The sequence below is a fragment of the Micromys minutus genome (assembly GCF_963924665.1).
Source record: "Micromys minutus genome assembly, chromosome: 2".
Classification (NCBI taxonomy): domain Eukaryota; kingdom Metazoa; phylum Chordata; class Mammalia; order Rodentia; family Muridae; genus Micromys; species Micromys minutus.
This window is the reverse complement of record NC_137971.1, coordinates 85,441,843-85,460,929: the sequence shown is the minus strand read 5'-3', so window position 1 is coordinate 85,460,929 and position 19,087 is coordinate 85,441,843. Positions and strand designations below refer to the sequence as shown.

The 19,087-nt window shown below is 46.0% G+C and overlaps 1 protein-coding gene across 1 annotated transcript in view; it reads right to left on the bottom strand.

Annotated features, from left to right (window-relative positions):
* Positions 1-19,087, bottom strand: part of IRAG1 (inositol 1,4,5-triphosphate receptor associated 1) — a gene marked incomplete at its 5' end in the record, with an annotated part of 110,936 nt that overhangs the window by 81,854 nt on the left and 9,995 nt on the right.

Sequence of the window (19,087 nt, the reverse complement as noted above, 5' to 3'; positions counted from 1 at the left end):
AGGCCAAAAGCATAGGGCGGTAACCTGGCTATGAACTTAGACGGTACCTCCAGCACACCCGATTCCTGAGATATGCCCTTGTCTGGGACACCCAGTTTTCTCTGGCCACACCAGTCATTCCTGGGTATCTTTAGTGAGCCAGCCGTGCTCAGAGTAGGCCAGGCCACACCAGGAGAGTCTGGGAGCAACATGTTTGTTGGCAGTGTAGGGAGTGAGAGAGTTCTCCAAGACAGAAGTGTCATTGAGTTATCTCCCCCAGGTTATTCTTCCTCTTGTGTGTGTCTGTGGGGTGTATGTGCATGTGGGGAAGGGGTGTGTGTACTTGTGAGAGAGTGGGAAAAGGAGGAGGCTTGGCTCTGCCTTGTCAGCCTCAGACAGAATGGAAAGGGCTCTGAAAACAAAAGATGCATCACTCAAAGTCCTTCTGGGCATCACTCAAAGTTCATCTTAGTGAAATCCTGTCTTTTATTTATTTATTTATTTACTTATTTATTTATTTACTTATTTATTTATTTATTTACTTACTTACTTACTTTTTTGGATATTCTCTGTATTTACATTTTAGATGTTATTCCCTTCCCCCAATCCCATCCCCTCCCCATTCCCATTGCTTCCATGAAGGTGCCCCTTCTCCCAGCCACCCTCTCCCACCTCAACGTCTTGGCATTCCCCTACACTGGGAAAATGCACCTTAGCTGGACCAAAGGCCTCTCCTCCCACTGATGCCAGGCAACCCTGTTAAAATTAAAAGTACAGACTGGATAGGGATACGGTTTGGTGGCAGAGCACTTGGTTAGCATGAAACCCCAGTGTTGATCTTGAGTCCCACAAAGAGGAAAACTTTAGTTAAATCAAGGAACTTGAAGCATTTGCTTCTGTAGCTAGACACAGCAGGGAAGCATGGTGATTATATAAAGGCTGTATTAAAACCACAGATAAGAGGCTGGAGAGATGGCTCACTGGTTAAGAGCACTAACTGCTCTTCCAGAGGTCCTGAGTTCAAATCCCGGCAACCACATGGTGGCTCACAACCATCTGTAATGGGATCTGATGCCCTCTTCTGGTGTGTCTGAGGATAGCAACAGTGTACTTATGTAGAATAAATAAATAAATCTTTGAAAAACCACAGATAAGTAACAAGTATGATCTATTAATATGTGTTACGAACTGGAAACAGTTAAGAAAAGCAGAGCTAGTCACAGTGAAGCTGAGCAAATTTCCTACGTTCTCGGAGGCTTATCCCTGTCGTTCTCGTGGTGACCTCGCATGGCGACCGCTTTCACTATGGGTTTTGTGAGTAAATGTGATTATATGAGTACAGGGGAGGGGAGATGAATTCAAGTAAAAGCTACCTTCCTTCCCCCAGGATGATGGGGTGAAGGGAAGACAGTGCTGTGAGGCTGGGGTGTCCCAGAGGGACCTGCGCTCTGATTCTCGTGGAAGGTGAGCGGCCCATAGTCTGTCTTGGGCCTGTTTCCCAGACAGAACTCTAAGGAAGAGAGTCCCAAAAAAGTATGTCTAAATGGACCATGCTCGGGGACATCCTCTGGAGGCTGTGACATTCCATGTTTGGGACAACCCAGTCACATCAGTGCCCCAGACCCGGGGCTGCCTTGAGGACTCAGTGTCTCCCTGTTTACAGTTGGAAATCACCTGCAAACCAAGGCACATCATCAGTGCAAGCCATTATGTGTAAGGGGACATCACCATGTAAGAAGGGACACCACCATGTAAGAGGGGACACCACCATGTAAGAGGGCACAGCACATATGCAGACCCATCAGGACAACATTCCCCCGCCCCTCTGCCCTGATACTTAGAAAGTCTTGGTACAAAAGCCCTGGGAGCACAGGGAGGCTTAGGCCAGCCCTGATCATCTGTGTTCTACATCCTCCAGCCTCTGAAGCGTGCTCAGGCCAGGGCCAAACGTCCCTGCCCCTACCCACTTCCCTCCCATCATGACAGGAAATAGGCCAAAACATCTCCCCGGGTTTCCTCTCCAGCTTGTTCACTTCAGCGGTTCTTTTTTTAAAAAAAGAAGTCTGCTTGAAAACGTTTTTTCCTTCTTGGAAATGTGATTGCTCAATCAGAGGCAGTTCAAAGGCGCCGGCAATGGCGGGCCAGGCAGGCAAGTATCTGAACCTCCTATTTGGCTCCAAGCAGAAATAAATCTTATCTCCCTTCGTGTCTGGCTGTCTAGAGACACTTCCCTGGTCACTCGTGCCAGGGTGACGTGAGTCATCACCGGAGTCAGAGACCATGTGGTATGCCAAGCTCCAAGAGACCCCACAAAGAATTGGGCCCCCAAGGGATGCTCAAAATAAATGGAGGGTCGGGACCACGGCTTCTGGGATTAGCTCTGCCTTGCCCATGAATCTGAGAATTGTTAAACCTGGCTGAACCTTAAACCCTAGAAGGTCTTGTGGTTTAGACAAGCTTTTGTGGTTCAGAAAGTGGTCACCTGGCTCACAAGGGCCAACTCTTATGTTCTCCAGCCTAACCTTACAGGCAAGCCCCAAGTTCCAATGAGAAACCCTGTCTCAAAACAGCAGTTATCTAGGAACCACACTAAAGGTTGACTCTGTCCTACACACACACACACACACACACACACACACACACACACCAGTACAGATACAGGTACAAAAATCAAGTCACATAGGCTTACAACTGAATAAGTTAGCTAAAACTGAAAGACGTCAATCCTTGGCCTCTGTCTTGGACTCTTTTGAGGTCTCATGAGGCCCTGTGCTCTTCAGAGGCTTCTGTAGTGGGAACTCTCAGTGACATGCCATCTGTCCACCTCGTCTCTGCTGTCATTAGGAGCATCTGTAAACTCTGTTGAGTGAGTGCCACCGTGAGGGTCACCTCTTCTCCCAGAGTGCTGGCTATTGAGTGCTTGCCGCACACTCTGAAGATAGGCAAGCTTGGCTTTTATTCCTGTCAGGTGCACACAGAACAATATCGCCCTGGCTAAGAGCCTTCCAGTTGCCTTTAAACAAGTCCTCCCGGAAGTACCACAGAAGCTATATGTTCTGACCACAGTGTTCAACAAATAGGTACCCTGGGGATCCTCACTGCATTTTTTATAACATTTACACACATCTTCTCCCCTATGTCTGAGCTGCTTTCAATCCCTCTAAAACTCCTATTAGTCCTTCAAAACCCAATCAAACACCCCCTCCTTTCTAAACCATTCCTCCTCTTCACCCCAGGAAAAGTGATTCCTCCCCTGTCTTTTCTTACTAATGTTACAACCAATCACCACTAACTTGGTGATGTAAAACAACACAAATTTATTACTTTACAATGCTCATATCAAAAGTCCCTTTCAGTGGGCTAAAATCTTAGTGTTGGGCAGGGGCTGGAAAAATGGCTCATCAGTCAGGACCACCGACTACTTTTCAGAGGACCTGGGCTCAACTTCCAGCACCCACAACCACACCCACAACTCCAACTTTAGACCTGACACCCTTTTCTGGCATTTGTAGACATCAGGAATGCAAGTAGGGCCCAGACAGACATACAGGCAAAACACCCACACTCACATAAAACAAAAATATCAAAATTTCAGAATAAATAAATAAAATCTGAGTGTTAGCAGAGCTGTCTTCTTCCAGGATGCTGGGGGGGGGGGAATTTATCTCTTTACCTCTGCTGGGGCTGCCTTGAGCCCCCACCTTCTGGGGCAACCCCTTCTTCTTGTTCCCAGCCTGCAAAGAAGTGGGCTTCTTATCTGACCTTTGACCTTGGCCTCCATGTGTGCATTTCCTTCTCTGACTTTGTACTCCAGTGACGCTGGTGTTAGTTATATCTGTCCCCCCGCAGATGACCCAGGTGGTCTCCCATGTATGATTTTCTGCTCGGTCCCATCTGCAGGAACCCTTTTGTATTTCAGCCACATGCTCACTGGTTATACTGTGACTCCCAGAGAGCTCTGCATGGGCCTCAGCTCAGTTAGAATCTAAATGCCTCAATAGCAAGAACTTGTCTCCTTCATACTTTCATGACGAATGAACATCTTTATAAATATTCATTATAAATACATGAATATTCATATCTCAATGCTGCCCAATTCAGGGACAAACATAGAAGAGCCACTCTCTAAGTGTGTTGAATGAATCAGCAACAGCCAATCTGTAATATATAGATAAGCAGGCTTTGCTTTAATTGAGAAGCAGCTTCTGAGAAAATAGGGTTCACGAAGAGAGAGTAAATAAACACTCCTCTTTCTAGGGCCAGGCAACTAATATGAATGGTGGAGTCTCCTCTGTGGATTGATGGGGTCTGAGGTGGCAGAGAGTGCAGCTGTCACTTAACTAGGGAGGCTACTATTCCGTTTTGGGGTCAGGAAGAAATAACATCTTTTGTTGGCAAGTATTTCCAGTTTCCAAGAAAAGCCAAAACTCTAGTGCTAAAAATAAAATCACCTGATTTAGAAATGTTAAAGCTAATACCAAAAAAAAAAAAAAAAAAAAAAAAAAAAAAAGTATAGAAATTCCACAAGGACTGAATACAAGTCTCTGGGGACTCAGACTGCAGCTGCAAGTTGCCACCCCTGATTTATGTCCTTAAGTATGTTCCTCTGGGCCTTACAGACAAATTGATCTAATTCATTCTTATCAGCAGTGCCAGCATGAGCACCCTCGGGAAGGCCAGTGAGCAAATCAGAGCCCAGTCCTCCCAAAAGGCTGGAGGTGCTCCATCAGGTGCACATAGAGTTCTGCCCCCCAGGGTTGTGTGGTCCCTGGGGTAGCTCCTTGCTGTCCAGGCCTAGATATGGTTGCCATGTGTGGCCTCATTTCTCCACGACAGCCAGGTCTTGCATCTGGGAAGTACCTCTCAAGACAGTGACCATAGGCCCGGGAATGTCATCACTACATACACAGTCCAGCAGCAATGCCTGTCACAGGGCACTTCACAGAGAGGGTGACAGGGACCTTGGTGGGAGATAAACCTGGCTTCCTCCTAGCCCTGCCTTGAAGCTCGGAGAACCTGACAAAGAATGCATTTCTCGGGCTTCAGTCTGTGGCTGGTAAAGAGGACTTGGCCACTTCTAACAACAGCCACAGGGGAAAATGACAGAAGAGTTCAAGTAAGGGGTACGTACAGATACTTCTGTGTTTCCTAACTCAACTAAGACTAACACTGACAACCAAAGTCCTCTTTTGTAACAGTTTGAACATAAAGATGTCCACCACAGACTTCTGTGTTCAAATACTTGGTCTCTAAACTGGTGTTGCTCTTTGGGGAGGCTGTGGACCAGTGGAGATATGTGGCTGAGCTAAAGGAAGTGGATTGATCTCTGGGGAGTGGGCCTTGAGGTTTATGGGCTTATCTGGCTTCCTTTCTTGTCTCTGCTTCCTGTCCTTAGTCTATCACTCTTCCTACCATAGCCTAAACCACCATGTTTACCCCCTCACTCCCCACCCCCACCCTCCTCCATGATGGACTGTCCCTGCAAAATAAATCATTTCTTCCTCAGGTTGCTTCCTGCATTTGAGGACGCTCACAAAAACAGTAACTAACACACCTCTGCCTGGGCTTCTGCCCACACCCTCTCTTCCTCGTCTACATTTCATTTTAGACTCACATATAGACAGTGGAGCCTGACCCTAAGGACCAGCATGCAGTTCAGCTCTGAGGGCTTCTTGAGAAGCTGAAAGACTGGGTGAAGGAAAGAGCCACATACTCCACAAAACAGATGTTCAAAGTCCAAGTACCTTAGGATCTGTCACCCCTCCAGGACTGGCAACCCTATCATGGCTTTTGGAGTTCCCCATAAGAGAAGTGGGGAGGACCCAGCCCTATCCAGGAGAGATGTGAACATATACCAGTTGGGTTGCTGTACATTCAGAGGTGTGGCCATGCCCACCCCATTCCCAGAGGGTTTCCCCAGGTTAGCTTCTGAGTTCTCCTTTTTACCAGTTTGACCATGAAATACCCCTCCCACAGGCTCATGTGTCTGGACACTTCTCTTCTAGCTGGTGGTGTTATTTAGAGTTTTGGGGCGCCTTTAGAGAGGAGAACCTCACTGAAGAAAGTGGATGTCAGAGGCTCCTGCTTGGAGGTTGTATGGGCAGCTCGACTCCCTGCTCATTCTTCTGAATGTGATGCTATGTGCCAGCTACTTCATAGTCCTTCTGCCATGCCCTATCTGCCATGATGAACCGTATTTTCAAAGTTTGGGGGGGGGGGCAGGAGGAAGCCTTCCTCCTCAAATTGCTTCTTGGTATTTGGCCACAGCATAAGAAAAATAACTAAATCAACCATGTTTCCTGGTTTTTCTGCCATATATGCATGCAAACTTTCCCCAGAAAATTCCATCATGACGTCCTCTCAAAGCACAGAGCCTTCTCCTTCTCACTTCCCTGTCATTTCACCCAGAAGTTCTCTGTAGCAAACTGACGTGTAGGACAGAGGCGGGACCTACAGTTTCAACCTCGACCTGCAGTAGGTCTCTAAACATCTCCACTGGTCTCTCGGGTATCCCTGGGAGCTAGCCACAGCATCCATGAAAATGGAAGTATGTTCTCAGAGGAGGTAGAAGCCCAGTATCTGCTGTCCTGCCACTCCCGGGACCTCCTTCTCAACAGAGGGCAGCCATAGGGTGTGTACAGTGGAAGCCCCGCCTCCTTTCTCCAGTATGGGACAGACCAACATTTGCAAGTCCTGCTCACTTGGTGCCTGGAGTCACTCATTCCTGTGAGGTAGGCCTTTGGGAACACTTGTCTCTTGTTACAGGCAGAGGGATAGACACAACATACCAGTTTGCCAGCTCAGTTCTGCACTGCACACACAGACCCTCAGAAGCCAGTATGTGTGTCTGGATCGAAGCCAACAACAGCATGTTTGTGGAGCTTGGAATCTGCACCTGAAGACAAGCATTTCTTAGAACAGGAATGAGGATGAGAAGAAAGGAATTTTGTCCACATAAGACCTGAAAAAAATGTCAACCCAGAAACCAAGTAGCAAGAGCCTTTTCTTCAAAACTTTGTAACAGACTAAAGCAATCTTTTAACTCAGTACCTCCCATCACCCTCCCAAACTGCCCAGCTCCCAGCATGTTTCTCCTTTGCTCCTTCCCTCTCCTTCTTTACCTCCCTTCCAAGTTTCATTCTGGAAAGTACCCACTGGGGTCACTATGTAGGACCTGGTTTGGAGATGCTGTCTATGACGAGTGTCTGAGCCATCCACTCCCTCAGCACGGCATGTCCTAGACCCTGGGGCTTCACAGTGAGTCTTTGAGGGATGTGCCCTCCCAGAGTCCTTTTCTGACCTCTCCTGGATGTTCTGTCTCCTTGGCCTGAGGAAGCACCTGTGGGCATCTCTACTGGCCATGGAGTAGCTTCTGTTTCCTGCATGTGTATGTCATCCCCAGTCTAACCCAGTGCAAACAGCGCACTTTCTGGAAGCTTCTGTGGGAATGTGGCATAGTTCTAGCAACCACTCAGTATGTATTCCTATGACCAAATCTCATTTTCAGATGGCACATTAATCCTGCACACAGTGGGACTCTGCCACAAGGAACTGTATCTCCGTTTTACAAATTAAAAAAAAAAAATTCAGACTGCATTATAGATGCTAGTCACACAGTCAAAAGATACAGGATTAAAGCCGGGTCTCCTAGCCCAGCATGGTGGCTCATGCCATGCTCTTGGAAGACTGAAACAGAAGGAACAGAGTTCCAGGCTAGCCCAGGCTAGCCCAGGCTACATAGCAAGATCCTGTTTCAAAATAAAACAAAAGAAATAAGCTGGGGAGATAGCTCAGTAGATAGATGTTTTCAATGCAAGCATGGTGACCTGTGTTAAACATCCAGGTTTAAAAGATAATGCTGGTCATGGTGACAATGCATCTAATCTCTGTGCTGGAGCGGCAGAGACAGGGAGATCCCAGAGGCTCACTTGGTGAGCTACAGGCCAACGAAAGACTAGGTCCCAACAATAAAACAAAACAGAACAGCACCTAAGGTTGATCTCTGGCTTCCATATGCACATATACCATGTGAACACTCGCATGTGTGCTCACTAATGCACAAAATAATAAAAACAAGCAAACAACAATAAAATATACAAAGTTGTCATACCCAGAATGTTCTCTGAACCAGCAACAGTTGGTGGTGGAAGTATTTCCTGACAAAGTCTTGACTTCTCAGGTTCCTAGTCCTACCTCAAAACCAGCATTGCCAACCAGTTTGAGCCCTGCCACATGCAGTTCTCTGAGAGCTAAAAGTCCTCAAAGTAACCCTTGGATGGAAAAGCAGCAGCTGAGATCATAGAAAAAAAGCTCATTTCCGAAGAAGGTTGGATGGAATGTCTCCAGCTGAGGTGCCTTCACCCTAGTAATCCCCATGCTGGGAATTTAAGCTTTCAGAGACCATAGAAATGCTACCATAGCTTGGGGTTGGGCTGCAGGGCAGAGTCAGGTCTAGTATGGCTGGAGGAGACCAAAGGCAACTTTGGATAAGCCTTTCGGGGAGTGAACTACCATGCAGAATGACGTCATCATGACTTGGGACCCAGTCTCCCCATCTTTACAGCGCAGTGTTGATGTCTCTAGCTGCACCCCACTTTCTGTCTCTTGAGTCCATGCTTCCCATTGCCTTTGAAGAGTAACCATGAGATGAGGATCCAGGAGACTAGATAACAATGCCAGAGCGGGAGGCAGCCCCAAGGTGGGAGGCAGCCCCAGGGTGGGAGGCAGCCCCAGGGCAGGAGGCAGCCTGTGGAAGTCTATGTATCATTTCCTATGCTCACAGAGATTGCCTAAAAGGAGCTATATGACTGAACCGCAGCCACAAACACACTAAGACTTTGCTGGGCATGCTGGGAGGTTCTACTCTTAAGTGTAGACTGAGAATGCAGGAGAAAGTAAAGCATGAATCCTTGCTGAGATGGTGAACCTGTTTAGGGATGAAGTCAATGTGAAAAAGTACACAGTTGAGAGTCAGAAAAGAAACAAAAAGTCTCCAGGGCTAGCCTCCGACATCCTGATGAGCTGAGGTTGCTATCTCTGGCTTTTCCTGTTTTGAGAAACAATACTTTCTCTTTCCCTCTGATGCTGGCTTTTGTTAGCTTTTGGGCATTGATAATGATGAATTACACCTCATGTAAACAGTGTGGCTTTATAAAGTGGGGTGTGCAAGGGTCTCCTACACAAACTGTAGCTTTATAAAGTGGGGTGTGCAAGGGTCTCCTACACAAACTGTAGCTTTATAAAGTGGGGTGTGCAAGGGTCTCCTACACAAACTGGCTTTATAAAGCGGGGTGTGCAGGGGTCTCCTACACAAACTGTGGCTTTATAAAGTGGGTGTGCAAGGGTCTCCTACACAAACTGTGGCTTTATAAAGTGGGTGTGCAAGGGTCTCCTACACAAACTGGCTTTATAAAGCGGGGTGTGCAGGGGTCTCCTATACACCACTCTTCCCTCACCTCTCTGTTCTGCCACTTGCCTGAGAGTCCCAGCTGGAAAAGCAGGTCTATGGCCAGTAGGCTTGTCCTGAGCTAATCTGTAAGAATATCCCTTGAGCCTTCCATTCCAGAGGAGGGACTGAGCTTAATCACCTTCCATGTCTCTGACTAAAAACAACATGACTGCTAGGGGTGTGCCATAAACAGGCCCAAGTCCAGTGAGGCTTCTGGAACTGCTCAGAACAGAGTATCTATAGCTTGAACCTCAACAATAACCAAGCACCCAAGCTACTGACACGGGAACAGAGGCGGTTCATTTGGCTAAACCCTCAGCGATTCACCATGGAAAGGTCTTGCCTTTAACATCCAGATCCACCCTGTTCCTCCTGTCACACCACCATTTGTTATCCTTGCAAGAGCTCAACCTAAGTTAACTGTTACGTAAACAAGATGGAGTTCAATCCCAGAGTTAAGCCATTTTCACAGAACATTCCCGGCCTCTTATAAAAGCCTGAGTTACAAGAGACCTGGACAGGACATGGCAGCCAGGGATAGACGGGACACTTCTGCTGTGGTCCTGCAGGGGGCCATCTGAGAAAGACAGGTAAGTCATCAGGCCCCTTTCTAGGATGGACTTCTAAGGACCCCAGACCTGGAAAGTCACTGGTGTTGGCAGGGTTTATTAGGTCTACCCAGGCTTACAGACCTGGGAGCTCCCACATCTCAGGGGACATTTGCCCTTAGTGACCTGTGGAAGGCGGACTCCTTCTCTAGCCTTCTGTGCTATTTGCTTAAGGCATTTTGAATCATTTAGTTGTGAACATAAATGTCACCCTTCCTAGCTCTTGGCTTTTGACTTTTGCTCTTGAATCTCAAAGTCCTCTTAAATCGTTATGAAGATAAGTATGTAAATATATGCAAATCAAACATAGTGTGCCGACCACTGAATCTAGCACAACACAGCTACTGGGATGGTAGCTTTTGTTATTGTTGTTCCCATATTATTACAAGCACTCCTCTAGCAGGGTTGAAGAAACTACTCCTTGTGTGTCAAATATGATTGTCCCCTTAAGCAAGGTGCACTGGGATACAGCCACATTCATTTATGTAACTTGGTGGTTTCCCCTCCTACAGGGACAGGGGAATAGCTCAGACACATATTATCTAACTCAAAAACAAAACAAAACAAATTTTGTATTTACATTTTTTTTTTTGTAGAAAAGTTAGTCAACCCTGTTGCAACATAGTTAAAATAGTTTGTTTTCAGCCAGATGTCCTCCACTTGGCTAACAACAATTCCAGGGTTGTCCTGGCAGACTTTTGTGTGTTCTTCTAAACTCAGTGTTTCTCATCTGCACATCTCTGACCCCATAAGGTTTAACTAGAGCTCAGCAAATGTTGGACTGTGAAAGGAATCCTTTCCAATACGCTTTTAGCACACACCTCCAGAGAGCCCTCCAATGGGAAGATGGGTGGGGTCACACCTCCAGAGAGCCCCCCATGGGAAGATGGGTGGAGTCATGCCTTTAGAGAGCCCCTGCCCCCCCCCATGGGAAGATGGGTGGGGTTTTCCTAAGGATGAGGATGAGGAGATCGGTGACAAGTGGGAATTTTTAAAAAGAACATTTGTGAATCGAGTGTTCTCAGCAGCCTCTGTTAAGAGAACGCTTCTCCCTTCTGCTCACTCAGACTCCATAGTTCACTGTTGACCACAGCCCAGTTCAGCTCCGGGGCCTTGGCTGGGGACTACTTTCCCTGGTGGACAGGACAGTTCAGCTCCGGGGCCTTGGCCGGGGACTACTTTCCCTGGTAGACAGGAGAGGAAACTCCTTTAGGAGACTGCCTCCCAAAAGTTAATGGCTACCTACCATCCAAGAGGGCACACATGGACGCCCACATATCACAGTGGCTTCTCTCCTCCGGACAATGGCCAATTTGCTTTACTTGTTTTCAGTAAATAACCTGCAGGTGCTTGTGGTCTCCTCTGCATATTGACATCTTGTTTAGCTCACATTTTCTGAGCAAACCTTGAGGGAAGAGAACTAGAATTTTTCAAAGCAAGATGACCAGCCATTCATTTGCAAGCCAGGTGTGAAAACTGCCACCTTGGCCCGAAGCCTCCTTCCCCAGCCTCCCAGGGTTTGGCTTTTCAGATTCTATATCGTGACTTTTAGACTTTCAGCTCCTTCAAGTGCTGGCCAGAGGCCTGGCCTCCCTGCCTCCTGGTGACATAAGGCCTGACAACAGACAGCATGACAGAGACCCTGCTCCCCCCACACTCCTGCACCGTGGTCACAAGCCCTTCCCCTAAGTGTGACAACCCTCTCCTGTAGCTCTTTCTATAGCTTAGGAACACACTGTAGCCCTAAAACAGATCATTAGAATATTTTTAAAAACAAACAAAACCCCAGTGATACAGAGAGCTCTGAACACGCAGCTCTCCCCCAAGGCTTGATGGGAAGCTACACATGGACAGAATCCAACGTCCGTCTTCACCAACCAGGCTCAGGTAGCTCGCCACTTACTCAGAAGCAATGTCCCCTCCTCCCTCCTCTGTCCTGCAGGTAACCCCAGGGACCCAAATCCTGAGCCTGCAGCACTTTGATCCAGGGAATCAGTCCTCCTGAAGGTTGTGCTCACCTTTATAGGTTGGCCTGTAACTGATTTGTAACAACTGCCTACTTCCTCTCAACCAGATAGCCTTAAAAACACTCAGAGGCTCAGAGAATTAAAAGTAACAGCTGACAAAGGAAACCGGGGCAAGGGAGACCCCTGAGCTACAAGGGAATGGCTCTGAGATCCAGGAGCCCCGGGGGAATTTCTAGAGTCAGACAGAACAACATCATTGAAAGTGTCTCAGAGCAGAGAGCAGCTAACAGTCTGAAAACCCCAAATGGACCCCACACTCTAACGGGAGCATGCACACATTTTGTTGTTGTTTTCTCATTTCTTTGTTTTAAGGCATGACCACACCTGTAACTAAAGTCCTGAAGGGTAGAGACAAGGATGTCACTGGGCTCGAAAAGCAACACGAGACCCTGTCTCAGGGGAATTAGGCTGAGAGTGACGGAGGAAGATGGCCAACACCCTCTTCTTGCCTCCACTTAGGTGTAGGTCATTCACGATACACACACTATACACATACTACATAGCACACACACACACACACACGTGTGTGTGTGTGTGTGTGTGTGTGTGTGTGTGTGTGTTGTTGTTGTTGTTGTTGTTTGTGTGTGTGCCCCATAGGCCAGAAAAGAGTTGAATTCCCTGGAGTTATAGTTATCAGCAGTTTTAATCTACCATACATGGGTGCTGGAAACAGCCAAATTCTGTCTGGAGTAGCAAGCATTCCTTGCCACTGAACTATCTTTCCAGTCCCAAAATTCATATATAATCAGGATTATATATTTTTTAAGATTAACTTAATTTGTGTGGTATATGCATATGTGTTTTAAAGATTCATTTGTGCATGAGTGTGTATGTGTGTATATGTATACATGTATGTATGTATGTATGATCTTAAATAACAGGTACTTATCTCCTTACACCATAGGGATGGAAGTCCAACTTCAAACTCTGTCTGGTTTGGTCCTAATGATGTCTCCTGGCATACAGGTAGCTCCGTTTCTACTGTGCCCTCACGTGGTATTGGGGAATGGAGAGGAAGTTAAGTGACAAGGGAAAGACTCTACATAATAGGAAAACCTTTTCAAAAAGGATATTTGGTGTGAGACTAATATCTAGGATAAAGAATTATTATTTCTCAGTAATGAAAAGAACACAAATTTTAAATGGGTAAAACTTTTGATTAGTCATCTCTCTAGAGAATATATGTAAATGAGCAGCTAAGACTTTGAGCTTAGGAGGGGGCTCAGTAGATAAAAAGTGCTTGATAGGTAAGCATTGGTATCTCAGTTTGGATTCCCAGCACCCATTTTCTTAAAGCACACACTTTGACCACCTGCAAAAACATTAAGAATTAAAGATGCTCAACTACCAAGGAAATAGAACTCAGAACAACAACACAATATCAACCTACTCAATAAGAGGGAAGTCATGGCTGGTACTGGAAAACTAGCCATGTGCTAGTGATGTCATGCATCTTGGAGGAGAGAACCTACAACCACCCCTTTATTAACCAGCATCATCCCTACTGCACTGGACATATTTGTGCTTGTTCCCACAGGTCAGTGTGGTCCTCAACCCTCACCGAGAGCTTCTCTTTACAACAGACAATTACAGAAAACCATAACCAATCAAAAAGTAGAATTATAGAGCCCCGTCCCACTAGGATTCATGGAACACTGTGGAAGAGGGGATGGAAAGATTATGAGAATCAGAAGAACAGAAGGTTTGCTTTGGGACTGGGTCTCCTAGGAATGTCAGAAGCTACTCCTATAAAGGTTCACCAAAATGGCTGCCTAAACATAAACAAGGATAACACAAATAGATGTCCCAAAGTGGAGAGGGGAAAGATCACGAGGTCTCGGCCCTTCAGGCAACTAAGGAAGGAGAAGGGGAAAAGGCTCCAGGGAAGAAAACACATATTAGATACCAAATGGTCAGCCCTGAAAATATACACATCATAGGTGTACAAGTACATTACATAGAATAAACAGATTGTAATTAGGAATATAAATATATATATAGGAATATATATATGACAACAATTAATGAAAAAAGAGGCCATGGGTTTAAAAGAGAGCAAGAAAGGATATACGGGAGGGTTTGGAAGGAGAAATAGCATAAGTATAATCTTAAATTATATTTATATAATATATAAATAAATATAAATTAAAAACAATTTAAAGACTGCAATAGCAGTTCAAACCCACTATAGTGGCAAAAATCACAGAGCTATGTAACAAATTTGATAAAGATGTAAGAAGAAATTAGAGCACGTATATTGTTAATCGAAGCAGTAAATGGTGAGAGCACTTTGGCAGTTCTTCTACAAGTTAAACAGAACACACTATCCACCAGTTTTATTCCTCGAATCTACCCAGGAGGAAAGGAAACATATGTTTACACAAAACACATACACAATGTCCACAGCAGCCTTTCCTGCAATCACGTAAGAGTAGACACACACTATATGTTCATTGTGTAACTGATGGCTAAACAAAAGACGGTGTAACTCTACAACAGAATACTGCTTAGTCTAAAACAAGTACATGCTAGACTATGCATCTGGGGTGAGGTGGAGGGGGGCAGGGTGCTGGAGAGATGGGTCAGTAGTTAAGAGCATATACTGCTCTTGCAAAGGACCTGAGTTAGATTCCCAGCACCCATATCAGACAGCTCACAATCATACAGCTCCAGGTAGATCCAACACCCCATCCTGGACTCCAAGGGTACTCCACTCATGTGCACATACCCCCTCCACACACATGCATAACTAAACATAATTTTAAAAAAATAGTAGCTTGGTCTTTGTGTGGGAGTCCTAACAGCAGAATCAGGGGCTATCTCTGACTCTGTCGCCTGCCTTTGGGACTCACTTCCCTTACTGGGCTGCCTTATCCAGCCTCAATAGAAGGCTAGATCTACTGAAACTCAATATGCCAAGGTTGGTTGATATTCATAGGAGGCCTCCCCTTTTCTGAAGAGAAAGAGAGGATGAGTGGATGGAGCAAGCAGAGGTAGGGGATAAAACTGGGAGAAGATGATGAAGAGGAAACGGTGGCCAAGATGTAAAGTTAATTAATTAATTAGTAATTAGTTAATTAAAATTTAAAAATAACAAACAAAAAGATGAAGCATTCAAAATATGGTAAATGAAAGAAGCCTGTCACAAATGACACATTGTATGACTTTATTCATAAGAAAATTCAGAATACAAAGTAAATTGTGGCTGCTTAGAGCAGGGGAACAGAAGCAATGAAGGGTGGCTGTTAAGAAGAGAACTTCTTGAGGTTGACAAACTGGATTGTGATGATGATTACATAATTTTGAATGTATTAAAAACCAAGTGTGGTCATTGGAGTCAATGAGTTATATGGGGCATGGATTGCATTTTAATAAAGCTTGTGAGATGTTTCCTCCAACATCAAAGGTGTGGACTGGGGCTGAAGCTCAGTGGGAGCACTTGCCTGCCATGTGCTGAAACTGAGTTCGCCCCCAGCACTGCAGAACCAAACCAAAGCATAAAGACAGAAGACATCAAGTGAGATGGATCTAAAATCCTCAAGGGTACGTAATGCAAGAAAAGCAGGTGAGAGAAGAGATGGAGTTTGATTCTCGGATGGGGTCAGGCTGGAAGATGTGAAGGGAGAGACAAGGAGGAGCCTGAAAGAAGAGGAAAGAAAAAGAGACAGGGCATATCAAAGCTTCTGCAGATGGGTGAATATAGGCAGGGCCAGTGCAAGCTGGGATGCCACAGTCTAGACAAGATCGAAAGTGAATTCGAGCACACACACACACACAAGGCACACACATGCAAGCACTCACATAAATGCGCACAGGTGCACACATCACACAAACACTCATGCATACACCCATATACACATGCACTCACACAAATGCATGCCCACGAATGCACATGCACACATAACACACACACACACTCACTCACTTTCATGCACACATGTTCTCACTCATACACACACATGTACATGCATATTCACACTCACACATGCAAATGAATACATATGAGCACACACACTCTCTCAAACACACATCAGTTTCACAATAGGACTTTCTGGGGGAAGGGCAGGGTATATATCGTTTCTCATGGGATACACTTGGAATTCTGTCAGCGAAGGCATTCGCAAAGATGCGCTTTATGAGCCCAGCACAAATGGGGACAATGAAGTCACTTCTTGAAGTCAAGCAGAGGCAGGATTTATTCCACAGTCAGAGATCTCCAGACTGTCGCGTTCGTCAGTAGAGAGAGACTTAGGGAAACAGGACTGGACTATGAGCTATTCCAGGCCCAGGAGGCTGTTCCTCTGGGATTTCAGCTGAGAACTTCCCAGAGATGTTCTGACCACCTCCCTGTTCACCCCTTCCCAGTGTGTCCATCACAGTGAGGACACCATCTGTTACACTGACCCCCTCGCTTAAGGCTCTCTGGCTGCTGCTGAATACCTGAAAAAAAAGTTAACCTCAGCAGGAAGAGTAGCTATAATCTCCACACTGTGTTAGCTTCCTCACAACTCAGCCAAGAGAGAAGACCAGAGAAGTTTCTGGATGCTTTTGTTTTGACCTTCCCCCCCCCCCCCCAGCTCTAGGCTTAGCCAGAACCCAAGCTGCTCAGCATGCCTGAAATAGCCTTGTCATTTCCCAAGATGGCAGACTGGAGAAGTTAGTGTTGAGTGTTTCCAATGCTGGGTACCACAGAGAAGCAGAAAGCAGTCTTGGGAGGAAGGGTATAGACTAGGGCCTGCAGATTCCGAGGTGGAGAGCAGCCTTTGAGCTCCTTCGGGGCTCCCTAAATGTCCACCATTTAAAGCAGCGGTAAACTAATGTGATTCTGTCTCCAAAAATAGTCCTCCGAGCATCTAAATTGCCTCCCATCCTTACCCGGGCCAGTCCCTCAGGAATGGTGTCGCTATTTCTAAAACATCCCTGCTTTCCCAGCATGCCTTTGTCAGACCCTAACTTTCATTCCAGCTGCCGTAGGCGCTCCTGGTTCGTCCCCCTCCTGCCTGGTCCCTCTCTGCCCTGCATTGGCCAAGCTGCCTCCCATGTAGGAAATTCACAAGTTGTGCCTTCCACTTGCTGTTAATGAATTGGAGGCCTTTAACCTGAAATGTGGCTTAGGAGAGCAGAAACACCCACCCAGAAAATTTCTAGCACTTTGGAGGTACAGACAGGAGGAGTTCAAAGCCAGCCTTGACTACATAAGGCGTCTGAGGCCAACCTGAGCTCTCTGAGACTCTTAATAAAAATGATAATGATGATAGTAGTAATAATTTAATAATAATAATGACAACAATGGAATAATTTTTTAAAATACATATGGCCCCTTAGAGTAGTGCTGTGAATGGTTCTGTCTCTTAATTCCTAAGAATGAAGGTTTGAGAGTGAAATCACATTTCCACAGGGGATGAGCTTCTCTAAGAGATATATTCTGGGAGTTGGGAGACAGCTCTAATTTGCTTTCTCCATATACCGGTTTATCTGTTCTGGAAGCATTCGGTATGTGATTTTGTGTCTGTTGTGAAGCTCACGTGTGCTGCAGCATTTACCAGAACCTCGTTTCTTTCTATAGCTGACTAACATTCCATTGTATGGCTCTCTCGTGTCTTGTTTATCCACTTATCAGTTCATAGACGTGTGGATTATTCCTGCCATTTAGCTGTTGGAAATAGATGTCACTGTACCTACTTTTGTTGGAATGCCTATTTTCAGGTGTTTTAGGTAAATGCCTAAAAGTAGAACTTCCAAGCCATGTGACTTAATCTCATTACCTCTCGTCCTCACCAACACAAGTAATCTTTGTTTAGATGACACTGTGAAATGGAAGGCCAAGGTTGCTTACAGGGATTTCATCATGGTGTCCCTCTCCTTATGGCTCCTTGAAGGGGACTGTTCTAATCTCTTTCTTTCTGTTTGTAACCTTTCCACTGTGCAAGCGATTTCCTGTCTGGTGCTGAATATGTGTATACAATAACACTGCCGGGCAGATACTGTTAGGTCTGTCCATCTGTCGCTCTGTTCCAAGGTCATTTTGAAATGGTTGCCTTCCTGAAATTGGTTCTGAAATTGGATTACCATTGTTTCAATACAGCCCCTGCTGGGTGATGGGTCAGGCCTGGCCAGGCTTCGGTGAACACTGCCACAAAACGAAAACTTTTTCAGTTTTACCTTGCAGTACTGGAGACAGAATCAGGAGCCCTGGACAAGCTAGGCAAGTGCTCTGCCACCAAACTCTATCCCTGGCACATTTTCAGCATTTTAAGTTTACGTCAGGGTCTCACTAAGTTGCCAAGGCTGACCCTGGATTCACAATTCTCAGCCTCTCCAATAGCTAAGGTTACAGGCTTACACCACTAAGCCTGGATGGCATCTCATGTCGAATCTGCCTTTCTCCTGCCCATTCCCTGGAGAATAACATGTACCTTTCCTGAGTATTCCACTACTACCTAGAATCCTAGCTGGGTGGGCTCTTCTCATCTTTCCACCAAACTGATGCTAACATAGCCCACAGCCCAGCTAAAGCACTATGGATTTCCTCCTTGGCCTTTTGTTGGTCACAGGAGTGTCCCCTCTCTTCTCTTGGTCTAAGGAATTCTAGTGACCTCCAAACCAAAGTAATAGACCCATACTGGCCTGTGTACTAGAGGCTTCCATATCCACATGGGAACAGGTAGCAAAAAGCAAGACAGGCAAAAGATGACAGGACACGGTGCCAACCTTCCCTGTTCACAGGAGACCTGTCACAGACCTTGAGACATCCAAGCTTCCTATGAGCTGACGCCATTTTAAACAAGGAAGCTGGAGCTCCATGAAGTAACATGATGCTTCCATAGTCACAGGTGCTGGGAGCCTACAGGGGCCCATGAGCCCTCAGAGCCCATTTTCCCTATCCTCGCCCACCATCTGTCCTCTGAGTGCGAGCTTTGGGGATGAGCTGGCCTTCGTTGGTGGCTCGCAAGAGCTGAGGATCCTGTATTTGGCAATCTACCCTACACCCATTCAAGCACAAACACCAGACTAGATGTTCCTGA